Source organism: Lissotriton helveticus, chromosome 9 (genome assembly GCF_964261635.1).
Source record: "Lissotriton helveticus chromosome 9, aLisHel1.1, whole genome shotgun sequence".
In the NCBI taxonomy this organism is placed as follows: domain Eukaryota; kingdom Metazoa; phylum Chordata; class Amphibia; order Caudata; family Salamandridae; genus Lissotriton; species Lissotriton helveticus.
This window is the reverse complement of record NC_136070.1, coordinates 1,210,984,586-1,211,006,554: the sequence shown is the minus strand read 5'-3', so window position 1 is coordinate 1,211,006,554 and position 21,969 is coordinate 1,210,984,586. Positions and strand designations below refer to the sequence as shown.

General features: G+C 48.4%; 1 long non-coding RNA gene across 3 annotated transcripts; it reads right to left on the bottom strand.

The window, feature by feature from the left end:
- Positions 1-2,017: 2,017 nt before the first annotated feature.
- On the bottom strand, positions 2,018-13,198 carry LOC144782359 (uncharacterized). 3 transcript variants are annotated; one of them, XR_013601137.1, is made up of 4 exons: positions 12,918-13,198; positions 8,121-8,310; positions 6,734-6,907; positions 2,018-2,641 (listed from the first exon to the last, which is right to left on the bottom strand). It is a non-coding gene; the product is annotated as an uncharacterized LOC144782359 (long non-coding RNA). The 3 variants fall into 3 exon arrangements; XR_013601138.1 differs by lacking the exon at positions 12,918-13,198 and adding an exon at positions 11,915-12,109; XR_013601136.1 differs by lacking the exon at positions 12,918-13,198 and having other exon boundaries at positions 8,121-8,510.
- Between the last annotated feature and the right edge of the window lie 8,771 nt (positions 13,199-21,969).

Genomic DNA, 21,969 nt, shown 5'->3' with positions numbered 1-21,969 from the left:
GAATTGTAAGGTGTGAAGACCTCACCCCACCTGGCAGCGGCTCAGGGCAAAAGTGAAGCACCGCTCTTTCAGTCGGTACTTCAAACCGGCATCTGTGCCGACTGGGGAGGGACCAATGGTCATCTGCTCGGCCCATTCCTGTTTGTGATAAGACATCTTGGTGTGTGTGTGTGGGTCTCTCACGGAACCCCAAATGATGAAGGGCGGTTCCGAGTGGTGACTGATGGGTGTTCAAGACCATCCACAGGTTTGGCTTATCTTACTAGTTTTATAAGAGTCAGGGTGTAGCTGCTGATATCAGTATCTAGTCCCAGTCCGAGTACACTTGCCACTATTTGACCCTCTGGTACCTTTGTTGTTAGGAGTATACTGTAGGGAATGTATCCAGAGCTCGGTCGTTAAACTTTCCCTTGGGTCCCCTCCTAATTGTGTTTGTGTAGTTGTTCCGAAAAGTCTCCCCAAACTGCGGATTCAATTCAGTTCATGTGAGCCAGGCGCGTGCACATCACCAGCCACATGCCACACCATGCCTCGGCATCAGACTTGAAAGGAAGCCGCTCCCCCGCCCCACTCCGCGCAATGCCAGAGCTAGTTTTTCTCGCTTCTTATTTGGTGTTCTTTGCGGCCCATGCTTCATTCCACCTACCACTTTACACTGACTTGTTCACTTTCCTCCCATTTCTATCACCTTCCCTCAGTCTCCTCCTTCATGTATTCCTCTTTGTCAATCTCCGTCTCCCATTCTTCATCTTCGATGCATCTTTTATTTTCTTACATGCTTTGGTGTAGTTTCTCCTTTCTTCCCCTTCCTCCATATTTTCTACAACTTCATCACCTGTATTCTCATATCTTCTTTATTACTGCCTTCCTTATTTGATTTCCTCTTCTTCATTCCACCTTCCTTGTTCTCGCTCCGGTTTTCTCTTTCTTACCTCATTCCTCGTTCTTTCCAACATTGCCCCATCCTCTTCAGTCTCTTTCTCTGTGCTTCTGCTTTTCTCCGTCTCTACTTCTGCTCATTATTTCTTGTGTCCCCAATGTGCAGCTTCCCAGCTTTATTCCTTCCATGCTCTTCTTTCTATCCTGTTGATCTTTCCCCTCTACTCCTTCCACCCTGCATGCCTGCCTCAACTGCTTCCTTCGTTTTCGCGCTTTATTTCCGTAGTCTGTATTCTGTCAATCCACTTCTGTTCTCCTCCCTCCTAACCCCCTCCTCCGTTTATCCCTCTCTTCGCCCCTCCTCCTTCTTCCTTATCATAATTTTCTTCCTCCTCTCCTTTCCTTCCTCGTCTCTCCCGCTCTTTCTTGCTTCCTTTGTTCCTCCATCCCTGTCTGTGTCCAGCCCCCTCTCCCTGGTACCTCAGACCTTTCCAGCTGCCTCCCGACCACCCTGACAGTCGGGAGCTGGTGCCTGTGGGTACAGAGTCTGGCTTGGCGTGATTTATGCCATTGGTATAACAGCAGACACACTGCAGTCCATCACTGCAGTCCCCCCCCCGATTAAAATTCAGCTCCGGCCCCGACTGCAGCACTCCACAAAAGGAATATTCTACATAATTTCCGAAAATGCTTGTTTATCTGGTTTAAAAAGTGATCTTGTGTGATGTAACTAGTGTTCATTTAAAGCGCTGCAATACCTTCCGATAGGGTTCGCGCTAAATAAAAGTGCAGAAAAAACACAAGACAAATCGAACACTTTAAAGCAAGAAAGGAACACCTCGGTGGGTGAATCACCCAGCTGGTGTCACAAGGCCCCCATAGGCAGAGCGGATATTTCTTGCCATCCCCACCTCTGCTCATTATCCAGAGGCTACCAGGCCTTACAGTAACACCTCGTCACCCAGAATACCCTCGGCCCCCTCTCCAATCTCACACCTCAGCAAAGAGCCTTTGATCAGCATTAAACAGGCGAGTGCTCCCACCTGGGGCGCTACCTCCGGGCATAAAACACATTATACACCACCTTGAGTGTACCCGTTCTTTGAGGTAGACAGTACCATATAGGAGAGGTGCAAAATAAGTGTATAATCTTGTTGTAAGCCTTTATTACTGCAGGACATAATCAGGGTTTCTTTGCTACAACAGCTTGAATTATATACAACACTACATTGGGCGCTAAAAACTGGAGAAAAAAAAATCACATTGGAATGTTTAGAACCCAAACTGCTCAAAATTACTCAAAACTTAACCATGAACAAATCAATTTACACTGGAAGAATACTGACGCATTTGCTGTGCTTAATACAAGCTTTAGTTTAATAAAAAAACAAAACTTAAAACCGGTTTGCCCATAGGCAATTAAAACAGAAGTGGAATGCATGCAGGGTGAACGAACTGCTCAACTTTGCGGAAAATTGTTCTTAAAGTCCACCAATGCAGTGTGCTAAAGTGTTTGGTCTTTCAGGGCAGTTTCTCAACTACTTTTCATCAGTGGTTGTTAAGTCCCCAGAGTAATCATTTGGGTCAGCAGCATCATCCGCATCTGCACTTTCTGCCTCCACATTATCTGCTCCTCATTTTCATCGTTTTCACCATCAATGTCCTCCTTTTCGTTTTGGTCATTGTCTTCATCATTCGCATCAGTTGTTTCCTCAACTACCGATTCTCCCGTTTGTTCAACGATTTCAAAGGGATTCTCACCCTAAAAGTAAACACAAGTTTTAAACCATCTTTAGCAAAATTCTCAAGAACAAATGCACACTAACTATTACAAAAGTAACAGCAAAAGTCTTGTGTACAGTGCAAGTAAAGAACTCAGATTTCAGATCACAAAAAAGCAGAAAGAATATATTATTAGAAAAGGCATCTTACAACTGGGAGAACATATGCAGGACTTCTAAATTTTAGAGTATGTCCAGACAGACCATAGGATGGAAAAATCCATGCCAGGTCTATGAACGCCCATGAGCTCCGAGGAGTCCTTGTACAGAGGGGGCGATGACTGGAATATTGAGGGTGGGCATCACATTTCCAAGAAATTCATTTCCTGCGAAACTACAATTTTTTGGGTGAAACTCAGGACGGAAGAAGTGTTATTTGCAAAGCTGAGGAAGGAGTACACAGATCTGAACATTCAATATGCAGTGTGAGCCCTGGTGGCAGGAAGGGTGCAAGTGCATCCACAGCATTACAGGCTGCAAGCTAATTGTTGATGGTAACTAACTTATCCGTTTGCAGCATGTGTACCTGTTTGATTTAATTAATGATTTTATTTAATGTGTATAGCGCTTGAATCACCCCCAGGGGGGTATCTCAGCGCTTGGAAGCACAGCATAGGTCATGGGTACTCACAAACGTTCTCTCAGGGGCCAAATTTACACTGTGGTTTGTGTCTGAGGGCCGCACCAGTGGGGTCAGTGGGGTGTAGTGTAGTTCCTATATTCCCAATAGGCTCTGCGCATTGGAATAATATCTTCAATAGTATAGACGTAGGACAGAGGGTAACTAGGTCTTCTACTGACTATATTAGACTTAAGTTTTGTGTGCCAGCTAGCTCAGAGTTCACTAGAAACTTTCTCGAATAGGCGAGGAGGATTTTAACCTCCCTGGATAGACAAGAAGGGATTTAGTTTCTGACAACCATAGAACATGACAACTTTGCTCTCCCTGATCAATAGTACATCTCTAGAGTCGTGTGAAAACAAAAGACAGCTATTTTACTCAGTCAATACGTGCATTCTTAGTTTCACCAGATTGTAGAGAAAAGAAGAGACGGGCGTTTTCAATAAAAGGTGTTATTTATTGATCAGTCTCTTTTCTCATACAAGAGAAATGAATCGCTACAATTGCAATACTTAGGGTTAAGTAGAATGCATATAGTAAAAGCAGGATTATAAAATAATACTGTAAAAGCATTGTTATGGTTTCTTAGCCATATGATACTTTAAAATGGATAAAAGATATACATACATATATACATTGACTAATCGTCAATGGTGCTTCTAACTACGCCTACCCCGGTGTACCTGACCTAAGCCTAATACGTGGGAGGGAGTAAGTAAGTAGCAGTTTAAGTTAAGTTTGTTTTGCCAAGAATCTGACTCAAGAATTCTCTGTAAGGTTTTAGTCAGTTCAGTACCTGGGATTTAGAATGCTGGAGGGCTGGTATCTCTCTCTCAGGACTCGGTATCCCAGTCACCCGCGAGGGCAAGCTGGAAACGCACCAGGACTTGACTGTTGGGTTGTTTAGGATACTTGTAGCAATGAGTACGCTCTCCCTTTTTATTTGTTCCTTGTAAGCCTGGATTTTTTTTTAGATAAATAAACGTTAATTTATACACATACTGCTAGTTCAACTACAATAACTTGGTTGGAACCTAGAAGAGAAGGCCTTCAATGTGGACAGAAACCCTTTAGAAACTACTCTGCCACCAGGGTGTGCCAGATAAGCGTTTAAAAAACACCAGGGACTCTTATTAGGGAATGACCCGCAATCTCGCTCCCTCCACAAGCAAGCAATCAAACCCCACCAAGCAGGCCGTGACCTGAAACCCTCAAGGGAAAAGAGCACAGCCAAGAGACAAGGCGAGCAGGACTCCAAGGCAGACTGCAAGGCAACGGGTTACACCGAGTCTGATTGAATGGTTTGAAAAACCTCTGGTAGATTTTCTGAAGACAAATAAAAAAACATTGTCATTTACAATGCAAATAGATCAAAGTCTCTCAAATGCGAGACCTTTGACGCACTCGTGCTTTAGCTGTAAACATCGTAAGATAAAGACAAGGAGGTGCAATTGCTTCAAAAGCAAAGCTATAGAAAATAAGCATTTGCAATGCAATAGGTCTCGCAGCATTTAAGTTTGAGTTACTGGCATTGTAAATGACAATGCTTTGCATAAATTCTTTTTTGGTGTCCGTGTGTGCATGGCAGTGGTGGTGTGTGTGTGCATGGCAGTGGTGGTGCAGAGATGCAAATCAAAGTATCATGAAACAGCAGCCTCTGAATTTAATGGAATGTCGGCAGATAACAGAACCTAGCCAGAGATGAACTGCCAGCAGTGTTTGGTCCACCAGCCATGTTTAGAGGCAATGTATTCAGGTTTACTCAAGAGAAGTGCCTTGTAGCTCACACAACACACTTCGAGGTGGATTATGAAATGGAGAGGGAACTCATGTAATTATTTCAAAGAAGGGCAAACAAGCTCACATTGTCTGTTGTTGGCGATTAGAAAAGCGACCGCGTAAGAGAAACTTTGACAGGTGTTAATGAGAACTGTGGGAGAGTAGTGTGGGGCCTCATTGGGCAAATGATAAGACAAGTACCTGGAACGTGAACCACAAATGTTTAAGATGAAGGGCAAGCTTTATAATGTGCTTTAATGTAAGCTGGGACTCAGAAGTCTGTGCTCTTTTCTGGACATGCCCTTTGAAGGACACAGATTGGTCAATGAGAGAGCCGAAGGAGTTGGAAAAAAATGAAATAGGGAGAAGAGGCCATCCAATTTCAAAGACATGCCCTTCACATTGACAAAGCCTTTATTTTGAGATACCCATAATTAATATTATAACCACCACACTGCCCAATTATTTCAACTATCAAACCAATGCCAAGGTGTTGGCGATGTGAAGGTCTGTAATTGTTAATGACGTGATGGATTGCACTGACATTCATATAGAGCCACTCTCACACAGACAGAGCGCCCCACACACACACACAGACAGAGCGCCCCACACAGACAGAGCGCCCCACACAGACAGAGCGCCCCACACACACAGACAGAGCCGCACACACACAGACAGAGCCGCACACACACAGACAGAGCCGCACACACACACAGACACAGCCACACAGACACAGCCACACACACACAGCCACAGCCACACACACACACAGACACACACACACAGACACACACACACACACACACACAGACACAGCCACACACACAGCCACAGCCACAGCCACACACACAGACACAGCCACACACACACAGACACAGCCACACACACAGAGACACAGCCACACACACACACACACACACAGACACAGCCACACACACAGCCACAGCCACAGCCACAGCCACAGCGACAGACACAGCCACACACACAGGCACAGCCACACACACAGGCACAGCCACACACACAGACACAGCCACACACACACAGACACAGCCACACACACACAGACACAGCCACAGACACAGCCACACACACAGACACAGCCACACACACAGACACATCTTCTCACCTGCACAATGGAAAGGACAAAAATGCACACAGGCTTCGATCAAACACCTTCCAGATTAACTGCCCAGAATGCAGCAGCACGCACAGCTTCAGACCCAGCACTTACCCACCAAATACACTTCCGCCACAGAAGCAGCACTGGCTGCTGAGACTAGCCAGACACCAGGGTAAAACCAGACAGAGCAGATGTTCTGAAGTGGCCGCTACCCACAAGACAAGGAGGCCACCAATTTCCAGGACATGGCTCACCAAGACTAACTATTAGTCAGTCAAAGCTCTAGCCTGTAGAAGGGGCAATCCAAAAACCACTTGTAACCCAACCGTGTCCCCGTCCTCCCTCGCCCCAAAAGAATGTACAGTTAAATGAGATTGATAGGACACTTTGTTAGGCTGAAACAGGGCACATTAACTGTAATATCCAGACGCGGGTAGAAATCTAAGCTCGGAATCAGAAAGGGGGGCCCTGAACACTGCAGGGGGGCTGGGGAGTTCAGCAGTCAATTATACTCTGCCTTGAAAATAGTACTGTGCCAAAATGGCCTCTTACCCAGAGTGACTAGTACATGTCGCAACTCAGCGCCCATCACAGAGCCATTGGCTTCTTTGTCGAAGACCCTCAGCCCCTCCACAAAGTCATCGAAGGTACCCTAGTCCTTGTTCTTCGCAATTGTCTGCAGCATGGGCAAGAACTCGTCAAAGCCAATCATCTTGGTGTTAAGCTCTGGGAAGGAGAGAAGAGTTCAGAGGAGCAGTCACCGGCTGCAGCAGCGTGCCAGGCTGGCGAGTACACATTAACAGTGACAAACTTTAAACAATGTGATCGTCCAAGTTCCCCAAAACCCCCCTACCACCTCCAGTCAGGTTTTTGTCCCATCCCAGACTGCCAATGAATATTACTGATATGGTCCATCTATCAACTGTGAACGAGGCAGAGATCTCCAATTCAATGTGTGGCACAGGGTAAGAGCTGAGGGCAGAGGGGTAAGAGCTGAGGGCAGAGGGGTAAGAGCTGAGGGCACAGGGGTAAGAGCTGAGGGCACAGGGGTAAGAGCTGAGGGCACAGGGGTAAGAGCTGAGGGCACAGGGGTAAGAGCTGAGGGCACGGGGGTAAGAGCTGAGGGCACAGGTAAGAGCTGAGGGCACAGGTAAGAGCTGAGGGCACAGGTAAGAGCTGAGGGCACAGGTAAGAGCTGATCTGCCACGATTGTCACATTTTATGTAATATCCTAAATCAGATACAAGCAACACGTTGCGTCCAAGTTAAGGGGCCCATTAGACTCTAATGGAAGCCTAAGGTTTAGTAATAATAGCCAACTAGGATATAGTGAGCACTTCTGACTTGCCCCCTAGGTTCAATGCACCACAGACATAATAAGCCCCTGGGTCTCATCGTAACAGACTTTGCACTCTGAAATACACCTTAAAATGTAGCTTCTTCAGATTCACCCAAGTTAATTTTCAACTGGGGGGTGCTCTGGTCCACGGATGAGTGGCGTGTGCTCAGATCCAGGGGTGAGTGGCGGGTGCTCTGGCCAGGGGTGCGTGGCGGGTGCTCTGGCCAGGGGTGCGTGGCGGGTGCTCTGGTTCAGGGGTGCGTGGCGGGTGCTCAGATCTAGGGGTGAGTGGGGGTACTCTGGTCCAGGGGTGAGAGGCGGGTGCTCAGGTCCAGGGCTGAGTGGCGGGTGCTCAGGTCCAGGGCTGAGTGGCGGGTGCTCAGGTCCAGGGCTGAGTGGTGGGTGCTCAGGTCCAGGGCTGAGTGGCGGGTGCTCAGGTCCAGGGCTGAGTGGCGGGTGCTCAGGTCCAGGGGTGAGTAGCGGGTGCTCAGGTCCAGGGGTGAGTAGCGGGTGCTCAGATCTAGGGGTGAGTAGGGGTACTCTGGTCCAGGGGTGAGAGGCGGAACCTAAAAAACAGAAGCTGTCTATCTAGAAACATACCTTTTTTGACCGCATTGCCATTTGATCCAGGTTTTCTCAATTTAGGTTTTTTGTCGACAAACGCCCCTCCAATGGGTTTATTAAGCGATTGCATCATCTTTCTTTTCATCCACCTTCCAGCAGGCCGACCAAATACCAGATTTGTCTGGTAGTCGACAACAATTCCAGGTCTCTGCATACCGCCATAATCCTGCAAATTGATAACATAAAATTAGCAGAGAGTATGCAGATAAGGCAAGTTACATGGTGTGCAAAAATGTGTTAACAGTTTTATAATAATGGCAGGCATAATCCAAGAACCAATGTTGGGTGGTCAAGGAATTCGTCGGCTAAGCAGCAATTGTTGCCATTCTGGTAGGTGTAGATACTTCTTGGCTACAATTCTGAAAACTGCAGTAAGGACACTGTTGTACAGGTTTTCATTTGCATTAGTGAGCTTGAGAAATAAAGAAGATAAAATGCTTATAAACATGTGTGTGGTTGTGTCTGGTTGCGCGTGTGGTTTGGTTGTGTGTGGTGTGGTTGTGTCTGAGAGAACCGGGAGTTAGAGAAGGAGGCGGGTTGAAAGAGAAAAGCAGATAAGCACAGTAAAAGAGAACAGGGAGTTAAAGAAGGAGGTGTGGTGGAAGAGAGCAGCAGATCAGCACGTGAGAAGAGAAGAGAACAGGGAGTTAGAGAAGAAGGCGGGGTGGAAGAGAGCAGCAGTTCAGCATGTGAGATGACAAGAGAACAGGGAGTTAGAGAAGGAGGCAGGGTGGAAGAGAGCAGCAGTTCAGCACGTGAGATGACAAGAGAACAGGGAGTTAGAGAAGGAGGCAGGGTGGAAGAGAGCAGCAGATCAGCACGTGAGAAGAGAAGAGAACAGGGCGATAGAGAGAGGGAGGGCGAGAGAGAGAGAGAGAGGGAGGGCGAGAGAGAGAGAGGGAGGGCGAGAGAGAGAGAGGGAGGGCGAGAGAGAGAGAGGGAGGGCGATAGAGAGAGAGAGAGGGAGGGCGATAGAGAGAGAGAGAGGGAGGGCGATAGAGAGAGAGAGAGGGAGGGCGATAGAGAGAGAGAGAGGGAGGGCGATAGAGAGAGAGAGGGAGGGCGATAGAGAGAGGGAGGGAGGGCGATAGAGAGAGAGGGCGATAGAGAGAGAGAGGGCGATAGAGAGAGAGAGGGAGGGCGATAGAGAGAGAGAGAGGGAGGGCGATAGAGAGAGAGAGGGAGGGCGATAGAGAGAGGGAGGGCGATAGAGAGAGAGAGGGAGGGCGATAGAGAGAGAGAGGGCGATAGAGAGAGGGAGGGCGAGAGAGAGAGGGAGGGCGATAGAGGGAGGGAGGGCGATAGAGAGAGAGAGGGAGGGCGATAGAGAGAGAGAGGGAGGGCGATAGAGAGAGAGAGGGAGGGCGATAGAGAGAGAGAGGGAGGGCGATAGAGAGAGAGAGAGGGAGGGCGATAGAGAGAGGGAGGGCGATAGAGAGAGGGAGGGCGATAGAGAGAGGGAGGGCGATAGAGAGAGAGAGGGAGGGCGATAGAGAGAGGGAGGGAGGGCGATGGAGAGAGAGAGAGGGAGGGCGATAGAGAGAGGGAGGGCGATAGAGAGAGGGAGGGCGATAGAGAGAGAGGGCGATAGAGAGAGAGAGGGAGGGCGATAGAGAGAGAGAGAGGGAGGGCGATAGAGAGAGGGAGGGCGATAGAGAGAGAGAGGGAGGGCGATAGAGAGAGAGGGCGATAGAGAGAGAGAGGGAGGGCGATAGAGAGAGAGGGCGATAGAGAGAGAGAGGGAGGGCGATAGAGAGAGAGAGGGCGATAGAGAGAGAGAGAGGGAGGGCGATAGAGAGAGAGGGCGATAGAGAGAGAGGGAGGGCGATAGAGAGAGAGAGAGGGAGGGCGATAGAGAGAGAGGGCGATAGAGAGAGAGAGGGAGGGTGATAGAGAGAGGGAGGGAGGGCGATAGAGAGAGAGAGAGGGAGGGCGATAGAGAGAGGGAGGGCGATAGAGAGAGGGAGGGCGATAGAGAGAGAGGGGGAGGGCGATAGAGAGAGAGAGGGAGGGCGATAGAGAGAGAGAGGGAGGGCGATAGAGAGAGGGAGGGCGATAGATAAAGAGGGAGGGCGATAGAGAGGGAGGGCGATAGATGGAGGGCGATAGAGAGAGAGGGAGGGTGATAGATAGAGAGGGAGGGCGATAGAGAGAGAGGGCGATAGAGAGAGAGAGGGAGGGCGATAGATGGAGGGCGATAGAGAGAGAGGGAGGGCGATAGAGAGAGAGGGAGGGTGATAGATAGAGAGGGGGGCGATAGAGAGAGAGGGCGATAGAGAGAGAGAGGGAGGGCGATAGAGAGAGAGAGAGGGAGGGCGATAGAGAGAGAGGGCGATAGAGAGAGAGAGGGAGGGCGATAGAGAGAGAGAGAGGGAGGGCGATAGAGAGAGAGAGGGAGGGCGATAGAGAGAGAGAGAGGGAGGGCGATAGAGAGAGAGAGAGAGGGAGGGCGATAGAGAGAGGGAGGGCGATAGAGAGAGAGAGAGGGAGGGCGATAGAGAGAGGGAGGGCGATAGAGAGAGAGAGAGGGAGGGCGATAGAGAGAGAGAGGGAGGGCGATAGAGAGAGAGAGAGGGAGGGCGATAGAGAGAGAGAGGGAGGGCGATAGAGAGAGAGAGAGGGAGGGCGATAGAGAGAGAGAGGGAGGGCGATAGAGAGAGGGAGGGCGATAGAGAGAGAGGGAGGGCGATAGAGAGAGAGGGCGATAGAGAGAGAGGGCGATAGAGAGAGAGAGGGAGGGCGATAGAGAGAGAGAGAGGGAGGGCGATAGAGAGAGAGAGGGAGGGCGATAGAGAGAGAGAGAGGGAGGGCGATAGAGAGAGAGAGGGAGGGCGATAGAGAGAGAGAGAGGGAGGGCGATAGAGAGAGAGAGAGGGAGGGCGATAGAGAGAGAGAGAGGGAGGGCGATAGAGAGAGAGAGAGGGAGGGCGATAGAGAGAGGGAGGGCGATAGAGAGAGAGAGGGAGGGCGATAGAGAGAGGGAGGGAGGGCGATAGAGAGAGAGAGGGAGGGCGATAGAGAGAGGGAGGGCGATAGACAGAGGGAGGGCGATAGAGAGAGAGGGGGAGGGCGATAGAGAGAGGGAGGGAGGGCGATAGAGAGAGGGAGGGCGATAGAGAGAGAGGGGGAGGGCGATAGAGAGAGAGAGGGAGGGCGATAGAGAGAGGGAGGGAGGGCGATAGAGAGAGAGAGGGAGGGCGATAGATAAAGAGGGAGGGCGATAGAGAGGGAGGGCGATAGAGAGGGAGGGCGATAGATGGAGGGCGATAGAGAGAGAGGGAGGGTGATAGATAGAGAGGGAGGGCGATGGAGGGAGGGCGATAGATAGATGGAGGGAGGGCGATAGAGAGGAAGGGAGGGCGATAGAGAGGAAGGGAGGGCGATAGAGAGGAAGGGAGGGCGATAGAGAGGAAGGGAGAGCCCTGGAGTATTCTATTTAATCACGAAAACACAGTAGTTTATTAATTTGAATGCGGATGTGCTCCAATTTGTAAGCCCGAGACGTGATTCTGTATGTTTTCTGTATTAATGCCTTTGTGTAATTGCCATACAAAATAGACAAACAAAGCGGTATAACACATGAATATTCAAGAACCCCAATTCTACTCCTCTCTTGTAGCCCAACAAACAAATCATCAGAAAATGAAGCAGATTTGAGGGGCATGCCAGGTAGAGATCCATGCCACACAAGCGTCCGGTGGGGATGTATGGCATAATTACAGCACCAGGACTCCTCAGCGACCCATCATATTCAGAACACTGGTACTCACAACAGCAAGGAGGTAGGGAGAACGGTGGGACGGTAACTACTGCACACCAGTCTGTCTTCGTTTTGAACAAGAGATCGGCTTCTTTTTAGACAAGCAACCATCCTCAACTTGTCCCAAGTACAATATCACTCCTAATTGGAGTCCAAGGAGAAATAAAGTTGGTCGTGTCTCGGTTGCAAATTCGCAACCTTGACCGCCCCCCAAACTTGGGGGCTTATTTACAAGCCCCTTGCGCCACTTTTGCGTCATTTATAACATAGGAAAAGTGACGCAAAAGTGGCGCAAGGGGCTTTTAAATCTGCCCCTTGGTATTTAAGTCACCTGCACTTCTGTTGAACGTTGTAATACCTAAGAAAGGATTCTACTCTTTTTGTTGTTTTTTTTTTTTTTTAACTGTGATTAAGGCTTTAATGAAAACATGACCAACTGAAGTCTGTCATTCATTCAAAATATCATAGTTATGCAGCTGGGCACAAGAGATAGCTTCTCTTCACAGAGCCAATGCCCTAGACTTAATAAATAAGTACTTTGCAAAAGTTTATGCCTGTTGTATCACAGAGGTAAAGTCTTTTTTATGAAGAAAGGGAGGTAAATGATTCACATATGATCAGTAAGAATAACTGAAAATAGTTGTCTTTGGTCTGAACAATGGTGGATGTAATTCAGCCATGTCTTGTCAGGTGAAGGAGTGGGGGGCTGGAAGGATGCTTGTTCCTCGTCACACACAAGCTCTTCTAGATTGGGTACACTTAGGAGTCTAAAATTGATTCAGGGATCGAAGTCTGGTTTAGGAGGATTCTACTATGTGAATTAAAATCTCCCGAGCTGATGCCGCAGCCATTCCTTTGAAGGGGAGGCTGAGGTCAGTCAGGAGAGCTGCTGTCTGCGCCCGGTGCCGCCTGCACAGCCAGTGACCGTAGCCGGTGCGTCGGACCATGGCTCCCCGCTCCCCACAGGCCCCTCCCGGCGCGGCGCCGCTGCACTCATCGGTGTCCAGACGCACCACCTGGGGCAGCCGGTAGGAGCTGATTGTTGGTGGGCTGGTGAGCTGGTCCAGGGGCAGCGAGGCCGAATCCCAGCGCACCTCCTTGAGCGGGGGCACGGCACGGCGGCGGCGGGCTCCATGCTCCCGGGCGGGGGAGAGGTGGAGGCAGCCCCGGGCTCCCCCGTCAGCCGCAGCGGGACATGCTGCTGCTGCCACCGGTCAAAGCAGGGTCGCCTTAGCCGCGTCCGCCCGCAGCGCTGCCCCTCTGCCGCCGAGGCTGCCTCTGGTAGGAAGCGCCATCGCAGCGCCTGCCAGAGCTGACTAATCACAGCGGCGGAGGAGATCGCGCGCAACATAGAACTGGCCCCACCCACACTTGCGTAAATGTGTGCACAAACAGGGGGTACAGTCCCTGATGGGCGGGGTAGTGAGACGTCATGAAAATTAAAATGCGCATGCGCACCATTAGTGCGCATGCGCACAACGATGAGGGGACACTGCCACATGGGGGACAGTGGATTATAGAACACCGGCACTGATCAGAGGTTGGGGGAGGATGCAGGAGGTGGGGTTTGAGGCTGGAGTGAGGGAGGACACGGGGGAAGCGGGAATATTTTTTTTTTTTAAACTTACCTTCTGCAGCTTCCTCGCCTCCGCACACCCAGGAGACCAGTCAGCCAATCACAACGCTGCCATAGCAGTGCTGTGATTGGTCTGAACGCCATGTTTCGGCACTCAGACGTTGACTGGGGGCCTGGGCATGTTCTCCATGTAGGCTGTAATGCAGCATGCAAACATGCGAAGTGCGCACAACTGTTTGGACTTGGCCGTCCAAGAAGTCACTTCACACTTTAGGAGGGTGCTACCACTCCTCCCATGACCCCACCCCCAATGCAAATCAGGAAGAAGTAGGAGAAAATAAAATGATAATAACTTGTTATTATCATTTTATTTTCCCTTTGTGTCACTGCAAAATAGCAGTGGGGCGACGCTCCTCCGCCTTAGCAGATGAGCCACCACTGAACACAGTGCCCCGCCTCCAGTTTAGTTTCCAGTACGGCTGCATCGGTCGCATGCCCTGATGCCGGCCCTGTCTGGAAGTTTGCACCAAAAGATATACAAAGACACACGCAAACACAATAGAGACCGAATTTCAGGAATGCACTTGATGAATAGGGGCATTCCTGAAAAGTACTTTCATTTTAAAATTGTGAGTGCATTTCGTATCAGCAAGTTGAAAAGTACTTTTGTAAACATGACTGCAAATAATATTTTACAGCAGATAGTGTTGGTCAGACCCATCCGGTCTCAGCCTTTTCTTTCTTTAGGGTTTCCAGCTTTGCCAGTACTGACTCAGCACTGTACTCTTTTATTTTAATTTCTAGCCAAAAAAGACTGTAAAAGAAATAATACATCTGAGCTCTCATGAAAGTGAGTTCATGGGGAGTTAAATATTTGTATGCAGATTGCTAGGTTCCTTTTAACCCATGTTCTGGCTGTTAATAAATGCTGGCATATGTATCTATTGAGATGAAAGTTACAGTGAGAGGGATTGATTTGCTCAAAATCAGAAAATGTATAGAAAACACGCCCTGTGTTTCTACAATAGACAATTTAGCCCATAGATAAAATGTCCTCGAGCAGAAGCATAGGGCTTCTTTCGAGAGCTCTTTGTGAACCAGCTCAGTCTCCACTAATTTAAACTTTGGTTCATTTTCACCCAAGAAACCAACATAAGCATTAGAGAGTCAACCAATATGTTTTCTAAGAACAGACGTATTTATTTATTTAAGTGTTTATTCAATAAAAACCATTACACAGTAATTCTTTAAGTTTCAAAAACATGAACAAGTACTTTACTTTCTATCTAAAACATTGACCTCGCATGTTTTGTCAAATTGTTTTCCTATAAAAAAAGCATACCATAAAGACCTTTGAATAATCATTTTTAAAAAATGTTGAAATCATTAGTTCCTACAAAAAATGTCTCTTATTACAGCGGCTTTCTATTGAACTGTTATTTTGCTTCTAAATGATAGTTATCTCCCACATAGGTCAGCCTGCGATGCATGTTGTTTGCACAGACCTCTGGCCTCCATTGGACCTTGATAAGCCTGGTCAGTGGAGGAGCCCAGGCCCTGCCACACTTTAACCCACTGTCAGGCAGCGCATTTCACAGACATCCATTGCCACTTTTTGACCTTTCCAGATATGTCCTGAAATGTCTCTGCTGCACTTGGCCAGAGGTTGGAAACAACAACATCCCACATGGAGAGCTCTGTGGGGTTTTCCCACGCGCCAAGCCAAGAGTTACTAGAAAGATGTCCAATCTCATTTTGCATCCTAATATCAAATAATATGGTAATTGTAATATAAATTCCTAATTTTTCACAAAATTGCTTCTGTAGCCACAGACGAGGAGGCCAAAACCCAAATAACAGACATGTGCGTGCAAATAGCGCAGTGCATAGAAGATTTGTTTTCCAAGAATCCAGCTTCAACAGTTGCATTGCTCAAGCACTCAGCATCCACATGAGCTTTTGTGAGGAGACTAGTATATCCTTTGGCCAGAGACTTCAAGATTCCATAGGACATTGACAAACCTGGTGAGTGGAGGAGCCAAGGGCCCGCTACACTTTAACATTTTGCCAGTACACCCATTTCTCTGAGCATTATTGTCACTTTTTGAGGTTTCCAGATAGGGTCTCGAATGTCTCTGATGAACTTGGTCAGAGATTGGAAACAACAAACACCCACATGCAAAGATATGTGGGATCTTCTGATGCGCCATGGAAATAGTTATTAGAAAGATGCCTGATCTCATTTTTAATCCTAAAGTGAAATAATATGGTCGTAGTTATGGAAATTCCTGATTTTTTACGGAATTGCACTTGATCCACTGCAGATGAGATGAGATGAGTTCTATTTCTCTCCTTCATGCGTTCCCCAAAATTCTGGAAAAGCATGTTAATACACAACTTTCTACTTTCATTGAGACCCATTGGTTTCTCCATCCTTCAAAGTCTGGTTTTAGGGCCGTGCACAGCACTGAGTCTGCTTTTGTTGGGGGTTACTGAATGACTTAGACAACATCCCGACTCTGGATTCACGGCCACTCTCATTTTGCTTGACTTGAGCGGTGCGTTTGACACAGTGTCTCACTCTATTTTGACTGGCAGACTTAAGTCTTTGCGTATAGAAGGCTTCGCTTTGAAATGGGTGATCTCCTTTTTAAAGGACTGCACCTTACAGGTCTCTTCGGCCGATGCAATATCGAAGACACTTGCCTTGGCCTCTGGCGTCCCTCAAGGATCTATTTTGAGCCCCTTGCTCTTTAACATCTACGTTGATCCTTTAGCAGATGTAATTGGGCAGGGTAAGCTCACCCTTTTTTCATACGCAGATGATCTTTTCGTTATCAACTGCCCAACTACAAGACCGCTCGATGCTTCATCTAGGCCTGAGGAATATTTACTTACGGATTAACAAAAATGCACTGAAAATCAATGGTGATAAAACGGAGATCCTGGTCTTGGGCAGTGTTAGACCTGGCATCATTGGCATGAGTCTCTCCTCCGTTTTTTCTGTTTGCCTCCTCTGTTTACGATGTTTTTGCTGGTATATGCTTTGGGCACTGTGCCACTGCTGATCAGTGCCACAGTGCAAGTGCTCCCTATGTGAAATTGCTGTATTGATTGACTTCCATGTTTGGCTTATTTGGTTTACTATCAGTCCCTAGTAGAGTGCACCAGGAGTGCCAGGGCTTGTAAATACAAATGCTGCTAGTGGGCCTGCAGCACATGTTGTGCCACCCACAAGAGCGGCCTAGTAAAAGTATGTCTGAAGGTCTGCCATTGCCAGACCACGTGCAGTCTGACTGTCACGAGGACTGCGCAAGTACACCTACTTGCCAGTCCCTAAACCTTCCCTTAACTTCATGTTAGTCACCCCTATGGTAGGCCCACGGGCAGGGTGCATTGTAAGCATAAGGTAGGACAAGCCTGACAAGGTTGGCATGTCCTAATAGTGAATTACAGCCATAGTCGTTTTTCACTATTGTAAGGTAGCCTGCTCTCCATCAGTTAGAATGGGCTGCCAGGATTATTAATGCTATAATCCTAGCGGGCTCGGGGAGCATGGTGCAATGTCGAGTTTGGTATCCCTGAACTCAGGGTTTAATAACGCATCCGTTTGTGTGGATGGTTTTTGGACTCTGTGTTTGAAAATAGCACTTTTAGAAAGTAGCTATTTTCTTGTCTAACTGTCTACCGGTCTCTGCTGGTTCTGGTGTGCGTGTGACAGGAGCTGGGTGGCTCCAGGGAGTCTGAATGAGTCAGTGTGGGATGAGTGGGGCATTTGCATTGAGAGTAGGGGAGAGTAGCTCTTGATAGCCTGCCCTGCCTGATACAATGTTGGCTCCGCCCCCCTGCCAGGCGACTGATGACTCTGTGCTTGCCTGGGACTTTCCTGGCCCGCCTCCTGCCGGGCAGCTGATGGCCCTGCCCCTGCCAGTGACAATGCTGGCTCCGCTCCTGCTGAGCGGCTGAGGACTCTGCCCTGCCCAGTGAATAGGCCAGGTGCTCTGGCCTGGCAACACCCACAACAAACCCAGGATGGGGGGAAATTCCCCTGCATGGACAAAGGGATCAAAGCCAAAAAGGGGTATAAGAGAAGGACCCCTGAACCAAGAAATCAGATCACTTCTGACAAGGAAACCTGAACCAAGGACAAGAAGCCTGCTGATCTAAGGACTGCCTACCCCTTCTGCCAGAGTGCTGTTTGTTGGGGGAATCCTGCATTGCTTCTTTATTTTTGCCAAGGAACCAGGAGAGAGGAACTTTTGTGTGTACTCTCACTCTTTGCTGAGAAAATCTCCAAGGGCTGGAAGAGTGCCAGTCTCCTGTTGAAGTCACAGGGCTAAAGGACTTCATCTGTTAAAGTGCTATTTGCTGGAATTTGTGAATCCAGCACCTCTGAAAGAATCCAGCAATCTCGACGCCGACGGACGCCGCCGAATCCAGCTCGACATCGTGAGTAACGGCTCCAGTGTCCCGCTTCCTCGACGCCGGCCGCCGGGCCCGATCGACGCCAGCAGCAACGCCAGTGAGTAGTGAGTTCGGCTCCAGCTCCAAGTGACCCCGTGTCTGCACCGCTGTTGATCGCATCGACTTCGAGCCCTCTCGACGCCGTGAGCGCTGCTCACTCTTGCACCATCGACATCGACGACGCCGTATCCTGCTTCATCCCGTGAGCGCTGCTCCCGCCTGACTTCGGTCGACGCCGCTGCAGATCGCCCCGACTCCGAGGCTCGATCGACGCCGAAGACGCGACGCCGGACATCTCGACGCCGCTGATCATCGAGTGCTTCACTTTTTCCAAGGTACTGTGTTGTTGGGGTCTGTGCGACTCCGGGCTCGACGTAGCGCTCCTCGCGGTCGACGCCGAACCGTTGGATTAATTTTGCCTCGACGTCGTGTGACTCCCGTGTGGGTTACATTGTTGCCAAGAACTGTGTTTTAGAGAAGAAGAGTTGCTTTTGATACTAAAGACTTTGTGCTAAGAAGAAACCGTGCTTGAACTATTATTTTTCCTTCCAAGAGTATTTATTAAGACTGTGGTATATTTTTGTCGTTATTTGGTCTTGTGCTAAACCTTATATAAAAATCCATATTTTTATAATACTACTGTGTCGTGTCCATTTGTAGTGTATTCACTTTATTACTGTATGTGGTCATAAATGCTTAACGCACTGCCTCTGAGATAAGCCTGTCTGCTTTGCCAAGCTACCAAGGGGGTGAGCAGGGGTTATCTAAGTGTGTGATCTCCTTGCCCTGACTAGAAAAGGTGTGTCCCTATTTGTCAGAAGTGTATACCTCTGCCAACTAGAGACAGCCGCTTCTAACAGGCAGCAATCATGATCTCTGGGGACCTAGCCACTGGCCAGACTCCCTTCGGACCCTACTCTCTCCATTTACTAAGGTCAAGACTCTCAGTTTTATCACTGATGACAAACTGTCCTTGAAGCCACAGGTGTCCATGGTTACTGCTGTCTGATTTTCAGTCCTCAAATGTGTGAAAAAGATCCTCTGGTTAATCCCCTTAGAGGCTCGGAGAATGTTCGTTCAGGCTCTGGTCATGTTTAGACTGGATTATGGCAATGTTGTATACCTAGGCGCAGACAGGACCTCGATTAGATGCCTCCAGACCATTCAGAATGCAGTTGCCCGGCTACTTTTTCGGCTACCTAGACATGCCCCTGTCTCTCCTCTGCTCCAGGAACTGCACTGGCTAAAGATTTTCGAAATGCATCGAATTTAAGGCACTGTGCTATATGTTCAAGACCAAACATGGCCTAATGCCCTCATACATCCAAGGACTGGTGACTCCTTATATGCTTACGCGTTTGCTGAAATCTGCTCGTCACTCACAGTTCACCACCTCGCCTAGGTTTTGATTAACCTGTATTTATGCCTACCTTGGTCCTAAATTGTGGAACTCCCTCCCAGCCACTCTTAAAAACTGTAAATCTTTAATGGCTTTTTGTAGAAATTTGAAAACTAGGATTTTCTGGCTTACTTCTGGGGTTATCGTTATATGCTTCTATCCTGCGCCGGAAAATCCCTTAGGGTAGCTTCGCGCATTATAAGTCTAAATACATCTTTTTTTTAAATTTAAAACAAAGAAAATGTGCATGCAATCGCTCACCTCATAGAAGTTGTATTGCTCAAGCACTCATCAACAACATAAGCATTATGTAGGAAAATATGATGTTATGAGCACAGACCTCTGGTCTCAAACAGAAATTGATAAGCATGGTCAGCCGAGGAGCCTGGCCTGCTACACTATAACCTATGGACAGGCCACACACTTCAAAGGAAATCATTGCCACTTTTTGACCTTCCCAGATATGTTCTCAAATGTCTCTGCTGAACTTGGCCAGAGGTTGGAAACAACAACATCCCCCATAGAGAGCTCTGTGGGATCTTCTCACGCGCCAAGGCAACACTTATTAGATGGATGTCCGATCTCATTTTGCATCCTAAAGTCAAATAATATGGTATTTGTAATATAAATTCCTGATTTTTCACAGAATTGCTTCTGCAGCCACAGCCAAGCAGGCCAAAACCCAAATAAAGTAATATGCATGAAAATCGCTCAGTGAATAGAAGTTTTATTTTCCAAGAATCCAGCTTCAACAGTTGCATTGATCAAGCACCCAGCATCAACATGAGCTTTTGAAAGGCAACCAGTGTATCCTTTGGCCATAGTCTTCTGGATTCAATCCGGCATTGAGAAGCCTGGTCAGTGGAGGAGCCAAGGGCCCGCTACACTTTAACAGAGTGCCAGGACACCCATTTCACAGAGTATCATTGTCCCTTTTTGATGTTTCCAGATACGTCCTCAAATGTCTCTGCTGAATGTGGCCAGAGAATGGAAACAACAACATCCCACATGCAGAGCTTTGTGGGATCTTCTCACGTGCCAGGGCACAGTAATTGGAAAAATGTCAGATCTCATTTTGGATAACAAAATCAAACAATATGGCCATCCTTATGGAAATTGTTTTCCACAGAATGACCCACAGACACAAGACTAAAACACAAACAACAGAAGTGTGAATGCAAATCGCTCGGTGCATAGAAGTCTCATTGCTTCTACAGAGTGGAGTGGAGCAGCGCCTTGAGACCCTAGCGGGTGAGTAGTCACACTTAACAAATACTGATTGCTTGAGGGAGGTGTATGTCAAACCTGCTGGACAAAAAGCAAGGAGGAGAAATCAGCAAGAATGTAAAGAGGGATCCAAATGTAGGCAGAGTTAAGGGTGGATGTGTTTAATTGGACAAATAGGTCAACTTTGTCCCATAAAGAAGGTAATTCAAAAGTCATTAGTGCCCTATTATTACAACCAATGTGTCACAATGGTGCACAGCGTGATATATAACCCTTATTGAGGTTCAACATTAACCACTGTTTAGTAGAACAGATTTGGGTGTTCTTCCACCTCGACAGCCTTAGTGACCCCAACTCTGCTACCCTCCAGGACAAACTCGCCAACCTCGGACTAAAAGAACTCATCACTACCCCCGCCCACAAGGCAGGACACACCCTCAACCCCATCTTCGCAGGAGGTAACAACACCCACTTCAGCCACACCACGCAACCTCCTGGACGGACCACCACTGTGTACACTTCCTCATTGACAAACCCACTGCACCCAAACCTGCAACCCCGCCCTCCACGAAGGAACTGGAGCAAGATCACTGAGGAGCAGCTCAACCCCACGCTCAACCGTGCTGCCCCCTCCACAAATGCCAACCTCGCAGCCAAAGGACTCCACAGATGGATCACCAACTGCGCAGACGAGCTCGCACCCTTACGTAACCCCGACAGACAACCCCCCAGAAAGGCAACCTGGTTCACCGCTGACCTCCAAGAATCCAGAAGCAACTGCAGACGTCTTGAGAAGAACTGGAGAAACAGCAAATCTCCGGAAGACCGCACTGCCTTCAAGAACGCCCTGACAGAACACCACCAACACATCAGATCCACCAAAAGTACATCCATACAGAAAAAGATCCTCGCCAACTCTCGCAACCCTAAGGAACTCTTCCGCATCATCCAGGAATTCACCAAACCCCAGTGAAAACACAGACATAACCCCTTCCCAGGATCTCTGCAACAAGCTCAGCTTCTACTTCCATCTGAAAACCAAGGGCCTCTAAGACAACTTCAACGACCAGACACCTGACTCCAAAACCACTCCCTCCTCCATCTCCTCCTGGACCCCAGTCACCACCAAAAACACCACATCGACCATGAAAGGCATCCACTCAGGAGCCCACATGGACCCCTGCCACCCGCATATCTTCCACAGAGCCACCGCCGCCATCCCACCGGAACTACGGCACACCATCAATGCCACCTTCGAACCTGCAACTAGCCGATATTTCTTTATAGTTTGGAGTTCATCTTGTAGTAGTCATACTCTTCAGATCGCCTGGTCACTTCTACATTTAAGAGAGATTCCTCCCAAAGCATCATTGCTTACATATTTATGGATGTTTCCTCG